Source organism: Centropristis striata, chromosome 3 (assembly GCF_030273125.1).
Source record: "Centropristis striata isolate RG_2023a ecotype Rhode Island chromosome 3, C.striata_1.0, whole genome shotgun sequence".
Classification (NCBI taxonomy): domain Eukaryota; kingdom Metazoa; phylum Chordata; class Actinopteri; order Perciformes; family Serranidae; genus Centropristis; species Centropristis striata.
In genome coordinates this window covers 28,016,176-28,031,462 of record NC_081519.1, presented here as the reverse complement: position 1 = coordinate 28,031,462, position 15,287 = coordinate 28,016,176, and the positions used below count along the sequence as shown (strand labels likewise).

The 15,287-nt window shown below is 42.7% G+C and overlaps 23 non-coding genes across 23 annotated transcripts; all 23 read right to left on the bottom strand.

Moving 5' to 3' along the window:
- Window positions 1–461: 461 nt before the first annotated feature.
- Window positions 462–533, bottom strand: trnaf-gaa (transfer RNA phenylalanine (anticodon GAA)). Its single transcript has one exon. It is a non-coding gene; the product is annotated as a tRNA-Phe (tRNA).
- A 427-nt stretch (window positions 534–960) lies between these two features.
- Window positions 961–1,033, bottom strand: trnaf-gaa (transfer RNA phenylalanine (anticodon GAA)). The gene has a single exon. It is a non-coding gene; the product is annotated as a tRNA-Phe (tRNA).
- Window positions 1,034–1,646: 613 nt separating this feature from the next.
- On the bottom strand, window positions 1,647–1,718 carry trnaf-gaa (transfer RNA phenylalanine (anticodon GAA)). The gene has a single exon. It is a non-coding gene; the product is annotated as a tRNA-Phe (tRNA).
- A 597-nt stretch (window positions 1,719–2,315) lies between these two features.
- trnaf-gaa (transfer RNA phenylalanine (anticodon GAA)) lies at window positions 2,316–2,388 on the bottom strand. The gene has a single exon. It is a non-coding gene; the product is annotated as a tRNA-Phe (tRNA).
- A 1,112-nt stretch (window positions 2,389–3,500) lies between these two features.
- On the bottom strand, window positions 3,501–3,573 carry trnaf-gaa (transfer RNA phenylalanine (anticodon GAA)). The gene has a single exon. It is a non-coding gene; the product is annotated as a tRNA-Phe (tRNA).
- Window positions 3,574–4,186: 613 nt separating this feature from the next.
- On the bottom strand, window positions 4,187–4,259 carry trnaf-gaa (transfer RNA phenylalanine (anticodon GAA)). Its single transcript has one exon. It is a non-coding gene; the product is annotated as a tRNA-Phe (tRNA).
- Window positions 4,260–4,872: 613 nt separating this feature from the next.
- On the bottom strand, window positions 4,873–4,944 carry trnaf-gaa (transfer RNA phenylalanine (anticodon GAA)). Its single transcript has one exon. It is a non-coding gene; the product is annotated as a tRNA-Phe (tRNA).
- Window positions 4,945–5,371: 427 nt separating this feature from the next.
- Window positions 5,372–5,444, bottom strand: trnaf-gaa (transfer RNA phenylalanine (anticodon GAA)). Its single transcript has one exon. It is a non-coding gene; the product is annotated as a tRNA-Phe (tRNA).
- Window positions 5,445–6,057: 613 nt separating this feature from the next.
- Window positions 6,058–6,129, bottom strand: trnaf-gaa (transfer RNA phenylalanine (anticodon GAA)). The gene has a single exon. It is a non-coding gene; the product is annotated as a tRNA-Phe (tRNA).
- Window positions 6,130–6,556: 427 nt separating this feature from the next.
- Window positions 6,557–6,629, bottom strand: trnaf-gaa (transfer RNA phenylalanine (anticodon GAA)). The gene has a single exon. It is a non-coding gene; the product is annotated as a tRNA-Phe (tRNA).
- A 613-nt stretch (window positions 6,630–7,242) lies between these two features.
- Window positions 7,243–7,315, bottom strand: trnaf-gaa (transfer RNA phenylalanine (anticodon GAA)). Its single transcript has one exon. It is a non-coding gene; the product is annotated as a tRNA-Phe (tRNA).
- Window positions 7,316–7,931: 616 nt separating this feature from the next.
- trnaf-gaa (transfer RNA phenylalanine (anticodon GAA)) lies at window positions 7,932–8,003 on the bottom strand. The gene has a single exon. It is a non-coding gene; the product is annotated as a tRNA-Phe (tRNA).
- Window positions 8,004–8,600: 597 nt separating this feature from the next.
- On the bottom strand, window positions 8,601–8,673 carry trnaf-gaa (transfer RNA phenylalanine (anticodon GAA)). Its single transcript has one exon. It is a non-coding gene; the product is annotated as a tRNA-Phe (tRNA).
- A 613-nt stretch (window positions 8,674–9,286) lies between these two features.
- On the bottom strand, window positions 9,287–9,358 carry trnaf-gaa (transfer RNA phenylalanine (anticodon GAA)). The gene has a single exon. It is a non-coding gene; the product is annotated as a tRNA-Phe (tRNA).
- A 427-nt stretch (window positions 9,359–9,785) lies between these two features.
- trnaf-gaa (transfer RNA phenylalanine (anticodon GAA)) lies at window positions 9,786–9,858 on the bottom strand. The gene has a single exon. It is a non-coding gene; the product is annotated as a tRNA-Phe (tRNA).
- Window positions 9,859–10,471: 613 nt separating this feature from the next.
- Window positions 10,472–10,544, bottom strand: trnaf-gaa (transfer RNA phenylalanine (anticodon GAA)). Its single transcript has one exon. It is a non-coding gene; the product is annotated as a tRNA-Phe (tRNA).
- Window positions 10,545–11,157: 613 nt separating this feature from the next.
- trnaf-gaa (transfer RNA phenylalanine (anticodon GAA)) lies at window positions 11,158–11,230 on the bottom strand. Its single transcript has one exon. It is a non-coding gene; the product is annotated as a tRNA-Phe (tRNA).
- Window positions 11,231–11,843: 613 nt separating this feature from the next.
- On the bottom strand, window positions 11,844–11,916 carry trnaf-gaa (transfer RNA phenylalanine (anticodon GAA)). Its single transcript has one exon. It is a non-coding gene; the product is annotated as a tRNA-Phe (tRNA).
- A 613-nt stretch (window positions 11,917–12,529) lies between these two features.
- Window positions 12,530–12,602, bottom strand: trnaf-gaa (transfer RNA phenylalanine (anticodon GAA)). The gene has a single exon. It is a non-coding gene; the product is annotated as a tRNA-Phe (tRNA).
- Window positions 12,603–13,029: 427 nt separating this feature from the next.
- trnaf-gaa (transfer RNA phenylalanine (anticodon GAA)) lies at window positions 13,030–13,102 on the bottom strand. Its single transcript has one exon. It is a non-coding gene; the product is annotated as a tRNA-Phe (tRNA).
- A 613-nt stretch (window positions 13,103–13,715) lies between these two features.
- trnaf-gaa (transfer RNA phenylalanine (anticodon GAA)) lies at window positions 13,716–13,787 on the bottom strand. The gene has a single exon. It is a non-coding gene; the product is annotated as a tRNA-Phe (tRNA).
- Window positions 13,788–14,214: 427 nt separating this feature from the next.
- Window positions 14,215–14,287, bottom strand: trnaf-gaa (transfer RNA phenylalanine (anticodon GAA)). Its single transcript has one exon. It is a non-coding gene; the product is annotated as a tRNA-Phe (tRNA).
- A 613-nt stretch (window positions 14,288–14,900) lies between these two features.
- Window positions 14,901–14,973, bottom strand: trnaf-gaa (transfer RNA phenylalanine (anticodon GAA)). Its single transcript has one exon. It is a non-coding gene; the product is annotated as a tRNA-Phe (tRNA).
- Window positions 14,974–15,287: the final 314 nt, after the last annotated feature.

Sequence of the window (15,287 nt, the reverse complement as noted above, 5' to 3'; positions counted from 1 at the left end):
GGGTTTTAATGATGGCTGCCCTAATCGTTGGAGATACAGGAAAGGTGTTAATGAAAAAAAACAGAGGAAAATGTTCAAAGCAAACAGTCCTAGCTAAACTTCCTGTATTCACTTCATCATTGGAGGGTAGAAACTTAAAGTGAGAATGCTTTGTCCTCACTAGGAGCCATTGATGAAACCTATTACTTGAAAATATACAGGAAGAAAGGAAGGAAGATGCGCAGTCAGACTGGCTTGTCCATACATGGAACCATGAATGAAACCTATTAATTGAACATATACAGAAAGAAACAAAGGAAGAGGCACAGTCAGACTGCTAACAGTCAGTTGCTCAAAAGCTCAAGTTTGCAATAGACTACCGCCCACTTGCCCAAAAACAAGTCCTGTTCAGCTGCTCACACAACAAGGTAATGACTTTGCCAAACATCCCCATCCAGCTGCTGAAACAACTCTTGTCCAGCCGCCGAAACCCGGGATCAAACCAGGGACCTTTAGATCTTCAGTCTACGCTCTCCCAACTGAGCTATTTCGGCACAAAAAGCTTAATTCTGACCACGATCTAACACACCACACAAATATCTTCAGTTCAGTGGCACAATTGACGTCCTTTTTCAATCAAGGAAATTGTCCTTCCTAATCCGTCTGACATCTGCCCTCTGAAGTATTGTTTTTTCCCTCAAGGGTGGGGTTTTAATGATGGCTGCCCTAATCATTGGAGATTCAGGAAAGGTGTTAACCTTATCTGTCTGGAGGAAGATGCGCAGTCAGAGTGGCTTGTCCATACATGGAACCATGAATGAAACATATTTATTGAACATATACAGAAACAAACAAAGGAAGTCAGTTGCTCAAAAGCTCAAGTTTGCAAAAGACTAGCATCCAGTTGCCGAAAACAAGTCCTGTTCAGCTGCCCACACAACTAACATCCCAATCCAGCTGCTGAAACATCTCTTGTGCAGCTGCCGAAACCCGGGATCGAACCAGGGACCTTTAGATCTTCAGTCTAACGCTCTCCCAACTGAGCTATTTCGGCACAAAAAGCCAAATTCTGACCACAATCGAACACACCACACAAATATCTTCAGTTCAGTGGCACAATTGACGTCCTTTTTCAATCAAGGAAATTGTCCTTCCTAATCCATCTGACATCTGCCCTCTGAAGTATTGTTTTTTCCCTCAAGGGTGGGGTTTTAATGATGGCTGCCCTAATCGTTGGAGATACAGGAAAGGTGTTAATGAAAAAAAACATGTGAAAATGTTCAAAGCAAACAGTCCTAGCTAAACTTCCTGTATTCACTTCATCATTGGAGGCTAGAAACTTAAAGTGAGAATGCTTTGTCCTCACTAGGAGCCATTGATGAAACCTATTACTTGAAAATATACAGGAAGAAAGAAAGGAAGATGCGCAGTCAGACTGGCTTGTCCATACATGGAACCATGAATGAAACCTATTAATTGAACATATACAGAAAGAAACAAAGGAAGAGGCACAGTCAGACTGCTAACAGTCAGTTGCTCAAAAGCTCAAGTTTGCAATAGACTACCGCCCACTTGCCCAAAAACAAGTCCTGTTCAGCTGCTCACACAACAAGGTAATGACTTTGCCAAACATCCCCATCCAGCTGCTGAAACACCTCTTGTCCAGCCGCCGAAACCCGGGATCAAACCAGGGACCTTTAGATCTTCAGTCTACGCTCTCCCAACTGAGCTATTTCGGCACAAAAAGCTTAATTCTGACCACGATCTAACACACCACACAAATATCTTCAGTTCAGTGGCACAATTGACGTCCTTTTTCAATCAAGGAAATTGTCCTTCCTAATCCGTCTGACATCTGCCCTCTGAAGTATTGTTTTTTCCCTCAAGGGTGGGGTTTTAATGATGGCTGCCCTAATCATTGGAGATTCAGGAAAGGTGTTAACGAAAAAAAAACATAAGAAAATGTTCAAAGCAAACAGTCCTAGCTGAACTTCCTGTATTCACTTCATCATTGGAGGCTAGAAACTTAAAGTGAGAATGCTTTGTCCTCACCAGGAGCCATGGATGAAACTTATTACTTGAAAATATACAGGAAGAAAGAAAGGAAGATGCGCAGTCAGACTGGCTTGTCCATACATGGAACCATGAATGAAACATATTAATTGAACATATACAGAAAGAAACAAAGGAAGAGGCACAGTCAGACTGCTAACAGTCAGTTGCTCAAAAGCTCAAGTTTGCAATAGACTACCGCCCACTTGCCCAAAAACAAGTCCTGTTCAGCTGCCCACACAACTAACATCCCAATCCAGCTGCTGAAACATCTCTTGTGCAGCTGCCGAAACCCGGGATCGAACCAGGGACCTTTAGATCTTCAGTCTAACGCTCTCCCAACTGAGCTATTTCGGCACAAAAAGCCAAATTCTGACCACAATCGAACACACCACACAAATATCTTCAGTTCAGTGGCACATTTGACGTCCTTTTTCAATCAAGGAAATTGTCCTTCCTAATCCATCTGACATCTGCCCTCTGAAGTATTGTTTTTTCCCTCAAGTGTGGGGTTTTAATGATGGCTGCCCTAATCGTTGGAGATACAGGAAAGGTGTTAATGAAAAAAAACAGAGGAAAATGTTCAAAGCAAACAGTCCTAGCTAAACTTCCTGTATTCACTTCATCATTGGAGGCTAGAAACTTAAAGTGAGAATGGTTTGTCCTCACTAGGAGCCATTGATGAAACCTATTACTTGAAAATATACAGGAAGAAAGAAAGGAAGATGCGCAGTCAGACTGGCTTGTCCATACATGGAACCATGAATGAAACCTATTAATTGAACATATACAGAAAGAAACAAAGGAAGAGGCACAGTCAGACTGCTAACAGTCAGTTGCTCAAAAGCTCAAGTTTGCAATAGACTACCGCCCACTTGCCCAAAAACAAGTCCTGTTCAGCTGCTCACACAACAAGGTAATGACTTTGCCAAACATCCCCATCCAGCTGCTGAAACACCTCTTGTCCAGCCGCCGAAACCCAGGATCAAACCAGGGACCTTTAGATCTTCAGTCTACGCTCTCCCAACTGAGCTATTTCGGCACAAAAAGCTTAATTCTGACCACGATCTAACACACCACACAAATATCTTCAGTTCAGTGGCACAATTGACGTCCTTTTTCAATCAAGGAAATTGTCCTTCCTAATCCGTCTGACATCTGCCCTCTGAAGTATTGTTTTTTCCCTCAAGGGTGGGGTTTTAATGATGGCTGCCCTAATCATTGGAGATTCAGGAAAGGTGTTAACCTTATCTGTCTGGAGGAAGATGCGCAGTCAGAGTGGCTTGTCCATACATGGAACCATGAATGAAACATATTTATTGAACATATACAGAAACAAACAAAGGAAGTCAGTTGCTCAAAAGCTCAAGTTTGCAAAAGACTAGCATCCAGTTGCCGAAAACAAGTCCTGTTCAGCTGCCCACACAACTAACATCCCAATCCAGCTGCTGAAACATCTCTTGTGCAGCTGCCGAAACCCGGGATCGAACCAGGGACCTTTAGATCTTCAGTCTAACGCTCTCCCAACTGAGCTATTTCGGCACAAAAAGCCAAATTCTGACCACAATCGAACACACCACACAAATATCTTCAGTTCAGTGGCACAATTGACGTCCTTTTTCAATCAAGGAAATTGTCCTTCCTAATCCATCTGACATCTGCCCTCTGAAGTATTGTTTTTTCCCTCAAGGGTGGGGTTTTAATGATGGCTGCCCTAATCGTTGGAGATACAGGAAAGGTGTTAATGAAAAAAAACATGTGAAAATGTTCAAAGCAAACAGTCCTAGCTAAACTTCCTGTATTCACTTCATCATTGGAGGCTAGAAACTTAAAGTGAGAATGGTTTGTCCTCACTAGGAGCCATTGATGAAACCTATTACTTGAAAATATACAGGAAGAAAGAAAGGAAGATGCGCAGTCAGACTGGCTTGTCCATACATGGAACCATGAATGAAACCTATTAATTGAACATATACAGAAAGAAACAAAGGAAGAGGCACAGTCAGACTGCTAACAGTCAGTTGCTCAAAAGCTCAAGTTTGCAATAGACTACCGCCCACTTGCCCAAAAACAAGTCCTGTTCAGCTGCTCACACAACAAGGTAATGACTTTGCCAAACGTCCCCATCCAGCTGCTCAAACACCTCTTGTCCAGCTGCCGAAACCCGGGATCGAACCAGGGACCTTTAGATCTTCAGTCTAACGCTCTCCCAACTGAGCTATTTCGGCACAAAAAGCCAAATTCTGACCACAATCGAACACACCACACAAATATCTTCAGTTCAGTGGCACAATTGACGTCCTTTTTCAATCAGGGAAATTGTCCTTCCTAATCCATCTGACATCTGCCCTCTGAAGTATTGTTTTTTCCCTCAAGGTTGGGGTTTTAATGATGGCTGCCCTAATCGTTGGAGATACAGGAAAGGTGTTAATGAAAAAAAACAGAGGAAAATGTTCAAAGCAAACAGTCCTAGCTAAACTTCCTGTATTCACTTCATCATTGGAGGCTAGAAACTTAAAGTGAGAATGCTTTGTCCTCACTAGGAGCCATTGATGAAACCTATTACTTGAAAATATACAGGAAGAAAGAAAGGAAGATGCGCAGTCAGACTGGCTTGTCCAGACATGGAACCATGAATGAAACCTATTAATTGAACATATACAGAAAGAAACAAAGGAAGAGGCACAGTCAGACTGCTAACAGTCAGTTGCTCAAAAGCTCAAGTTTGCAATAGACTACCGCCCACTTGCCCAAAAACCAGTCCTGTTCAGCTGCTCACACAACAAGGTAATGACTTTGCCAAACATCCCCATCCAGCTGCTGAAACACCTCTTGTCCAGCCGCCGAAACCCGGGATCAAACCAGGGACCTTTAGATCTTCAGTCTACGCTCTCCCAACTGAGCTATTTCGGCACAAAAAGCTTAATTCTGACCACGATCTAACACACCACACAAATATCTTCAGTTCAGTGGCACAATTGACGTCCTTTTTCAATCAAGGAAATTGTCCTTCCTAATCCGTCTGACATCTGCCCTCTGAAGTATTGTTTTTTCCCTCAAGGGTGGGGTTTTAATGATGGCTGCCCTAATCATTGGAGATTCAGGAAAGGTGTTAACCTTATCTGTCTGGAGGAAGATGCGCAGTCAGAGTGGCTTGTCCATACATGGAACCATGAATGAAACATATTTATTGAACATATACAGAAACAAACAAAGGAAGTCAGTTGCTCAAAAGCTCAAGTTTGCAAAAGACTAGCATCCAGTTGCCGAAAACAAGTCCTGTTCAGCTGCCCACACAACTAACATCCCAATCCAGCTGCTGAAACATCTCTTGTGCAGCTGCCGAAACCCGGGATCGAACCAGGGACCTTTAGATCTTCAGTCTAACGCTCTCCCAACTGAGCTATTTCGGCACAAAAAGCCAAATTCTGACCACAATCGAACACACCACACAAATATCTTCAGTTCAGTGGCACATTTGACGTCCTTTTTTAATCAAGGAAATTGTCCTTCCTAATCCATCTGACATCTGCCCTCTGAAGTATTGTTTTTTCCCTCAAGTGTGGGGTTTTAATGATGGCTGCCCTAATCGTTGGAGATACAGGAAAGGTGTTAATGAAAAAAAACAGAGGAAAATGTTCAAAGCAAACAGTCCTAGCTAAACTTCCTGTATTCACTTCATCATTGGAGGGTAGAAACTTAAAGTGAGAATGGTTTGTCCTCACTAGGAGCCATTGATGAAACCTATTACTTGAAAATATACAGGAAGAAAGAAAGGAAGATGCGCAGTCAGACTGGCTTGTCCATACATGGAACCATGAATGAAACCTATTAATTGAACATATACAGAAAGAAACAAAGGAAGAGGCACAGTCAGACTGCTAACAGTCAGTTGCTCAAAAGCTCAAGTTTGCAATAGACTACCGCCCACTTGCCCAAAAACAAGTCCTGTTCAGCTGCTCACACAACAAGGTAATGACTTTGCCAAACATCCCCATCCAGCTGCTGAAACACCTCTTGTCCAGCCGCCGAAACCCGGGATCAAACCAGGGACCTTTAGATCTTCAGTCTACGCTCTCCCAACTGAGCTATTTCGGCACAAAAAGCTTAATTCTGACCACGATCTAACACACCACACAAATATCTTCAGTTCAGTGGCACAATTGACGTCCTTTTTCAATCAAGGAAATTGTCCTTCCTAATCCGTCTGACATCTGCCCTCTGAAGTATTGTTTTTTCCCTCAAGGGTGGGGTTTTAATGATGGCTGCCCTAATCATTGGAGATTCAGGAAAGGTGTTAACCTTATCTGTCTGGAGGAAGATGCGCAGTCAGAGTGGCTTGTCCATACATGGAACCATGAATGAAACATATTTATTGAACATATACAGAAACAAACAAAGGAAGTCAGTTGCTCAAAAGCTCAAGTTTGCAAAAGACTAGCATCCAGTTGCCGAAAACAAGTCCTGTTCAGCTGCCCACACAACTAACATCCCAATCCAGCTGCTGAAACATCTCTTGTGCAGCTGCCGAAACCCGGGATCGAACCAGGGACCTTTAGATCTTCAGTCTAACGCTCTCCCAACTGAGCTATTTCGGCACAAAAAGCCAAATTCTGACCACAATCGAACACACCACACAAATATCTTCAGTTCAGTGGCACAATTGACGTCCTTTTTCAATCAAGGAAATTGTCCTTCCTAATCCATCTGACATCTGCCCTCTGAAGTATTGTTTTTTCCCTCAAGGGTGGGGTTTTAATGATGGCTGCCCTAATCGTTGGAGATACAGGAAAGGTGTTAATGAAAAAAAACATGTGAAAATGTTCAAAGCAAACAGTCCTAGCTAAACTTCCTGTATTCACTTCATCATTGGAGGCTAGAAACTTAAAGTGAGAATGCTTTGTCCTCACTAGGAGCCATTGATGAAACCTATTACTTGAAAATATACAGGAAGAAAGAAAGGAAGATGCGCAGTCAGACTGGCTTGTCCATACATGGAACCATGAATGAAACCTATTAATTGAACATATACAGAAAGAAACAAAGGAAGAGGCACAGTCAGACTGCTAACAGTCAGTTGCTCAAAAGCTCAAGTTTGCAATAGACTACCGCCCACTTGCCCAAAAACAAGTCCTGTTCAGCTGCTCACACAACAAGGTAATGACTTTGCCAAACTTCCCCATCCAGCTGCTCAAACACCTCTTGTCCAGCTGCCGAAACCCGGGATCGAACCAGGGACCTTTAGATCTTCAGTCTAACGCTCTCCCAACTGAGCTATTTCGGCACAAAAAGCCAAATTCTGACCACAATCGAACACACCACACAAATATCTTCAGTTCAGTGGCACAATTGACGTCCTTTTTCAATCAAGGAAATTGTCCTTCCTAATCCGTCTGACATCTGCCCTCTGAAGTATTGTTTTTTTCCTCAAGGGTGGGGTTTTAATGATGGCTGCCCTAATCGTTGGAGTTGCAGGAAAGGTGTTAATGAAAAAAAACAGGGGAAAATGTTCAAAGCAAACAGTTAAACTAGTTAAACTTCCTGTATTCACTTCATCATTGGAGGCTAGAAACTTAAAGTGAGAATGCTTTGTCCTCACCTGGAGCCATGGATGAAACGTATTACTTGAAAATATACAGGAAGAAAGAAAGGAAGATGCGCAGTCAGACTGGCTTGTCCAGACATGGAACCATGAATGAAACCTATTAATTGAACATATACAGAAAGAAACAAAGGAAGAGGCACAGTCAGACTGCTAACAGTCAGTTGCTCAAAAGCTCAAGCTTGCAATAGACTACCGCCCACTTGCCCAAAAACAAGTCCTGTTCAGCTGCTCACACAACAAGGTAATGACTTTGCCAAACATCCCCATCCAGCTGCTGAAACACCTCTTGTCCAGCCGCCGAAACCCGGGATCAAACCAGGGACCTTTAGATCTTCAGTCTACGCTCTCCCAACTGAGCTATTTCGGCACAAAAAGCTTAATTCTGACCACGATCTAACACACCACACAAATATCTTCAGTTCAGTGGCACAATTGACGTCCTTTTTCAATCAAGGAAATTGTCCTTCCTAATCCGTCTGACATCTGCCCTCTGAAGTATTGTTTTTTCCCTCAAGGGTGGGGTTTTAATGATGGCTGCCCTAATCATTGGAGATTCAGGAAAGGTGTTAACGAAAAAAAAACATAAGAAAATGTTCAAAGCAAACAGTCCTAGCTGAACTTCCTGTATTCACTTCATCATTGGAGGCTAGAAACTTAAAGTGAGAATGCTTTGTCCTCACCAGGAGCCATGGATGAAACTTATTACTTGAAAATATACAGGAAGAAAGAAAGGAAGATGCGCAGTCAGACTGGCTTGTCCATACATGGAACCATGAATGAAACATATTAATTGAACATATACAGAAAGAAACAAAGGAAGAGGCACAGTCAGACTGCTAACAGTCAGTTGCTCAAAAGCTCAAGTTTGCAATAGACTACCGCCCACTTGCCCAAAAACAAGTCCTGTTCAGCTGCCCACACAACTAACATCCCAATCCAGCTGCTGAAACATCTCTTGTGCAGCTGCCGAAACCCGGGATCGAACCAGGGACCTTTAGATCTTCAGTCTAACGCTCTCCCAACTGAGCTATTTCGGCACAAAAAGCCAAATTCTGACCACAATCGAACACACCACACAAATATCTTCAGTTCAGTGGCACATTTGACGTCCTTTTTCAATCAAGGAAATTGTCCTTCCTAATCCATCTGACATCTGCCCTCTGAAGTATTGTTTTTTCCCTCAAGTGTGGGGTTTTAATGATGGCTGCCCTAATCGTTGGAGATACAGGAAAGGTGTTAATGAAAAAAAACATGTGAAAATGTTCAAAGCAAACAGTCCTAGCTAAACTTCCTGTATTCACTTCATCATTGGAGGGTAGAAACTTAAAGTGAGAATGGTTTGTCCTCACTAGGAGCCATTGATGAAACCTATTACTTGAAAATATACAGGAAGAAAGAAAGGAAGATGCGCAGTCAGACTGGCTTGTCCATACATGGAACCATGAATGAAACATATTAATTGAACATATACAGAAAGAAACAAAGGAAGAGGCACAGTCAGACTGCTAACAGTCAGTTGCTCAAAAGCTCAAGTTTGCAATAGACTACCGCCCACTTGCCCAAAAACAAGTCCTGTTCAGCTGCTCACACAACAAGGTAATGACTTTGCCAAACATCCCCATCCAGCTGCTGAAACACCTCTTGTCCAGCCGCCGAAACCCGGGATCAAACCAGGGACCTTTAGATCTTCAGTCTACGCTCTCCCAACTGAGCTATTTCGGCACAAAAAGCTTAATTCTGACCACGATCTAACACACCACACAAATATCTTCAGTTCAGTGGCACAATTGACGTCCTTTTTCAATCAAGGAAATTGTCCTTCCTAATCCGTCTGACATCTGCCCTCTGAAGTATTGTTTTTTCCCTCAAGGGTGGGGTTTTAATGATGGCTGCCCTAATCATTGGAGATTCAGGAAAGGTGTTAACCTTATCTGTCTGGAGGAAGATGCGCAGTCAGAGTGGCTTGTCCATACATGGAACCATGAATGAAACATATTTATTGAACATATACAGAAACAAACAAAGGAAGTCAGTTGCTCAAAAGCTCAAGTTTGCAAAAGACTAGCATCCAGTTGCCGAAAACAAGTCCTGTTCAGCTGCCCACACAACTAACATCCCAATCCAGCTGCTGAAACATCTCTTGTGCAGCTGCCGAAACCCGGGATCGAACCAGGGACCTTTAGATCTTCAGTCTAACGCTCTCCCAACTGAGCTATTTCGGCACAAAAAGCCAAATTCTGACCACAATCGAACACACCACACAAATATCTTCAGTTCAGTGGCACAATTGACGTCCTTTTTCAATCAAGGAAATTGTCCTTCCTAATCCATCTGACATCTACCCTCTGAAGTATTGTTTTTTCCCTCAAGGGTGGGGTTTTAATGATGGCTGCCCTAATCGTTGGAGATACAAAAAAGGTGTTAATGAAAAAAAACATGTGAAAATGTTCAAAGCAAACAGTCCTAGCTAAACTTCCTGTATTCACTTCATCATTGGAGGCTAGAAACTTAAAGTGAGAATGGTTTGTCCTCACTAGGAGCCATTGATGAAACCTATTACTTGAAAATATACAGGAAGAAAGAAAGGAAGATGCGCAGTCAGACTGGCTTGTCCATACATGGAACCATGAATGAAACCTATTAATTGAACATATACAGAAAGAAACAAAGGAAGAGGCACAGTCAGACTGCTAACAGTCAGTTGCTCAAAAGCTCAAGTTTGCAATAGACTACCGCCCACTTGCCCAAAAACAAGTCCTGTTCAGCTGCTCACACAACAAGGTAATGACTTTGCCAAACGTCCCCATCCAGCTGCTGAAACACCTCTTGTCCAGCTGCCGAAACCTGGGATCGAACCAGGGACCTTTAGATCTTCAGTCTAACGCTCTCCCAACTGAGCTATTTCGGCACAAAAAGCCAAATTCTGACCACAATCGAACACACCACACAAATATCTTCAGTTCAGTGGCACAATTGACGTCCTTTTTCAATCAAGGAAATTGTCCTTCCTAATCCGTCTGACATCTGCCCTCTGAAGTATTGTTTTTTCCCTCAAGGGTGGGGTTTTAATGATGGCTGCCCTAATCGTTGGAGATACAGGAAAGGTGTTAATGAAAAAAAACAGAGGAAAATGTTCAAAGCAAACAGTCCTAGCTAAACTTCCTGTGTTCACTTCATCATTGGAGGCTAGAAACTTAAAGTGAGAATGCTTTGTCCTCACTAGGAGCCATTGATGAAACCTATTACTTGAAAATATACAGGAAGAAAGAAAGGAAGATGCGCAGTCAGACTGGCTTGTCCATACATGGAACCATGAATGAAACCTATTAATTGAACATATACAGAAAGAAACAAAGGAAGAGGCACAGTCAGACTGCTAACAGTCAGTTGCTCAAAAGCTCAAGTTTGCAATAGACTACCGCCCACTTGCCCAAAAACAAGTCCTGTTCAGCTGCTCACACAACAAGGTAATGACTTTGCCAAACGTCCCCATCCAGCTGCTGAAACACCTCTTGTCCAGCTGCCGAAACCCGGGATCGAACCAGGGACCTTTAGATCTTCAGTCTAACACTCTCCCAACTGAGCTATTTCGGCACAAAAAGCCAAATTCTGACCACAATCGAACACACCACACAAATATCTTCAGTTCAGTGGCACATTTGACGTCCTTTTTTAATCAAGGAAATTGTCCTTCCTAATCCATCTGACATCTACCCTCTGAAGTATTGTTTTTTCCCTCAAGGGTGGGGTTTTAATGATGGCTGCCCTAATCGTTGGAGATACAAAAAAGGTGTTAATGAAAAAAAACATGTGAAAATGTTCAAAGCAAACAGTCCTAGCTAAACTTCCTGTATTCACTTCATCATTGGAGGCTAGAAACTTAAAGTGAGAATGGTTTGTCCTCACTAGGAGCCATTGATGAAACCTATTACTTGAAAATATACAGGAAGAAAGAAAGGAAGATGCGCAGTCAGACTGGCTTGTCCATACATGGAACCATGAATGAAACCTATTAATTGAACATATACAGAAAGAAACAAAGGAAGAGGCACAGTCAGACTGCTAACAGTCAGTTGCTCAAAAGCTCAAGTTTGCAATAGACTACCGCCCACTTGCCCAAAAACAAGTCCTGTTCAGCTGCTCACACAACAAGGTAATGACTTTGCCAAACGTCCCCATCCAGCTGCTGAAACACCTCTTGTCCAGCTGCCGAAACCTGGGATCGAACCAGGGACCTTTAGATCTTCAGTCTAACGCTCTCCCAACTGAGCTATTTCGGCACAAAAAGCCAAATTCTGACCACAATCGAACACACCACACAAATATCTTCAGTTCAGTGGCACAATTGACGTCCTTTTTCAATCAAGGAAATTGTCCTTCCTAATCCGTCTGACATCTGCCCTCTGAAGTATTGTTTTTTCCCTCAAGGGTGGGGTTTTAATGATGGCTGCCCTAATCGTTGGAGATACAGGAAAGGTGTTAATGAAAAAAAACAGAGGAAAATGTTCAAAGCAAACAGTCCTAGCTAAACTTCCTGTGTTCACTTCATCATTGGAGGCTAGAAACTTAAAGTGAGAATGCTTTGTCCTCACTAGGAGCCATTGATGAAACCTATTACTTGAAAATATACAGGAAGAAAGAAAGGAAGATGCGCAGTCAGACTGGCTTGTCCATACATGGAACCATGAATGAAACCTATTAATTGAACATATACAGAAAGAAACAAAGGAAGAGGCACAGTCAGACTGCTAACAGTCAGTTGCTCAAAAGCTCAAGTTTGCAATAGACTACCGCCCACTTGCCCAAAAACAAGTCCTGTTCAGCTGCTCACACAACAAGGTAATGACTTTGCCAAACGTCCCCATCCAGCTGCTGAAACACCTCTTGTCCAGCTGCCGAAACCCGGGATCGAACCAGGGACCTTTAGATCTTCAGTCTAACACTCTCCCAACTGAGCTATTTCGGCACAAAAAGCCAAATTCTGACCACAATCGAACACACCACACAAATATCTTCAGTTCAGTGGCACAATTGACGTCCTTTTTCAATCAAGGAAATTGTCCTTCCTAATCCGTCTGACATCTGCCCTCTGAAGTATTGTTTTTTCCCTCAAGGGTGGGGTTTTAATGATGGCTGCCCTAATCGTTGGAGATTCAGGAAAGGTGTTAACCTTATCTGTCTGGAGGAAGATGCGCAGTCAGAGTGGCTTGTCCATACATGGAACAATGAATGAAACATATTTATTGAACATGTACAGAAACAAACAAAGGAAGTCAGTTGCTCAAAAGCTCAAGTTTGCAAAAGACTAGCATCCAGTTGCCGAAAACAAGTCCTGTTCAGCTGCCCACACAACTAACATCCCAATCCAGCTGCTGAAACATCTCTTGTGCAGCTGCCGAAACCCGGGATCGAACCAGGGACCTTTAGATCTTCTGTCTAACGCTCTCCCAACTGAGCTATTTCGGCACAAAAAGCCAAATTCTGACCACAATCGAACACACCACACAAATATCTTCAGTTCAGTGGCACAATTGACGTCCTTTTTCAATCAAGGAAATTGTCCTTCCTAATCTGTCTGACATCTGCCCTCTGAAGTATTGTTTTTTCCCTCAAGGGTGGGGTTTTAATGATGGCTGCCCTAATCGTTGGAGATACAGGAAAGGTGTTAATGAAAAAAAACATGTGAAAATGTTCAAAGCAAACAGTCCTAGCTAAACTTCCTGTATTCACTTCATCATTGGAGGGTAGAAACTTAAAGTGAGAATGGTTTGTCCTCACTAGGAGCCATTGATGAAACCTATTACTTGAAAATATACAGGAAGAAAGAAGGGAAGATGCGCAGTCAGACTGGCTTGTCCATACATGGAACCATGAATGAAACCTATTAATTGAACATATACAGAAAGAAACAAAGGAAGAGGCACAGTCAGACTGCTAACAGTCAGTTGCTCAAAAGCTCAAGTTTGCAATAGACTACCGCCCACTTGCCCAAAAACAAGTCCTGTTCAGCTGCTCACACAACAAGGTAATGACTTTGCCAAACATCCCCATCCAGCTGCTGAAACACCTCTTGTCCAGCCGCCGAAACCCGGGATCAAACCAGGGACCTTTAGATCTTCAGTCTACGCTCTCCCAACTGAGCTATTTCGGCACAAAAAGCTTAATTCTGACCACGATCTAACACACCACACAAATATCTTCAGTTCAGTGGCACAATTGACGTCCTTTTTCAATCAAGGAAATTGTCCTTCCTAATCCGTCTGACATCTGCCCTCTGAAGTATTGTTTTTTCCCTCAAGGGTGGGGTTTTAATGATGGCTGCCCTAATCATTGGAGATTCAGGAAAGGTGTTAACCTTATCTGTCTGGAGGAAGATGCGCAGTCAGAGTGGCTTGTCCATACATGGAACCATGAATGAAACATATTTATTGAACATATACAGAAACAAACAAAGGAAGTCAGTTGCTCAAAAGCTCAAGTTTGCAAAAGACTAGCATCCAGTTGCCGAAAACAAGTCCTGTTCAGCTGCCCACACAACTAACATCCCAATCCAGCTGCTTAAACATCTCTTGTGCAGCTGCCGAAACCCGGGATCGAACCAGGGACCTTTAGATCTTCAGTCTAACGCTCTCCCAACTGAGCTATTTCGGCACAAAAAGCCAAATTCTGACCACAATCGAACACACCACACAAATATCTTCAGTTCAGTGGCACAATTGACGTCCTTTTTCAATCAAGGAAATTGTCCTTCCTAATCCATCTGACATCTGCCCTCTGAAGTATTGTTTTTTCCCTCAAGGGTGGGGTTTTAATGATGGCTGCCCTAATCGTTGGAGATACAGGAAAGGTGTTAATGAAAAAAAACATGTGAAAATGTTCAAAGCAAACAGTCCTAGCTAAACTTCCTGTATTCACTTCATCATTGGAGGCTAGAAACTTAAAGTGAGAATGCTTTGTCCTCACTAGGAGCCATTGATGAAACCTATTACTTGAAAATATACAGGAAGAAAGAAAGGAAGATGCGCAGTCAGACTGGCTTGTCCATACATGGAACCATGAATGAAACCTATTAATTGAACATATACAGAAAGAAACAAAGGAAGAGGCACAGTCAGACTGCTAACAGTCAGTTGCTCAAAAGCTCAAGTTTGCAATAGACTACCGCCCACTTGCCCAAAAACAAGTCCTGTTCAGCTGCTCACACAACAAGGTAATGACTTTGCCAAACGTCCCCATCCAGCTGCTGAAACACCTCTTGTCCAGCTGCCGAAACCCGGGATCGAACCAGGGACCTTTAGATCTTCAGTCTAACGCTCTCCCAACTGAGCTATTTCGGCACAAAAAGCCAAATTCTGACCACAATCGAACACACCACACAAATATCTTCAGTTCAGTGGCACAATTGACGTCCTTTTTCAATCAAGGAAATTGTCCTTCCTAATCCATCTGACATCTGCCCTCTGAAGTATTGTTTTTTCCCTCAAGGGTGGGGTTTTAATGATGGCTGCCCTAATCGTTGGAGATACAGGAAAGGTGTTAATGAAAAAAAACAGAGGAAAATGTTCAAAGCAAACAGTCCTAGCTAAACTTCCTGTATTCACTTCATCATTGGAGGCTAGAAACTTAAAGTGAGAATGGTTTGTCCTCACTA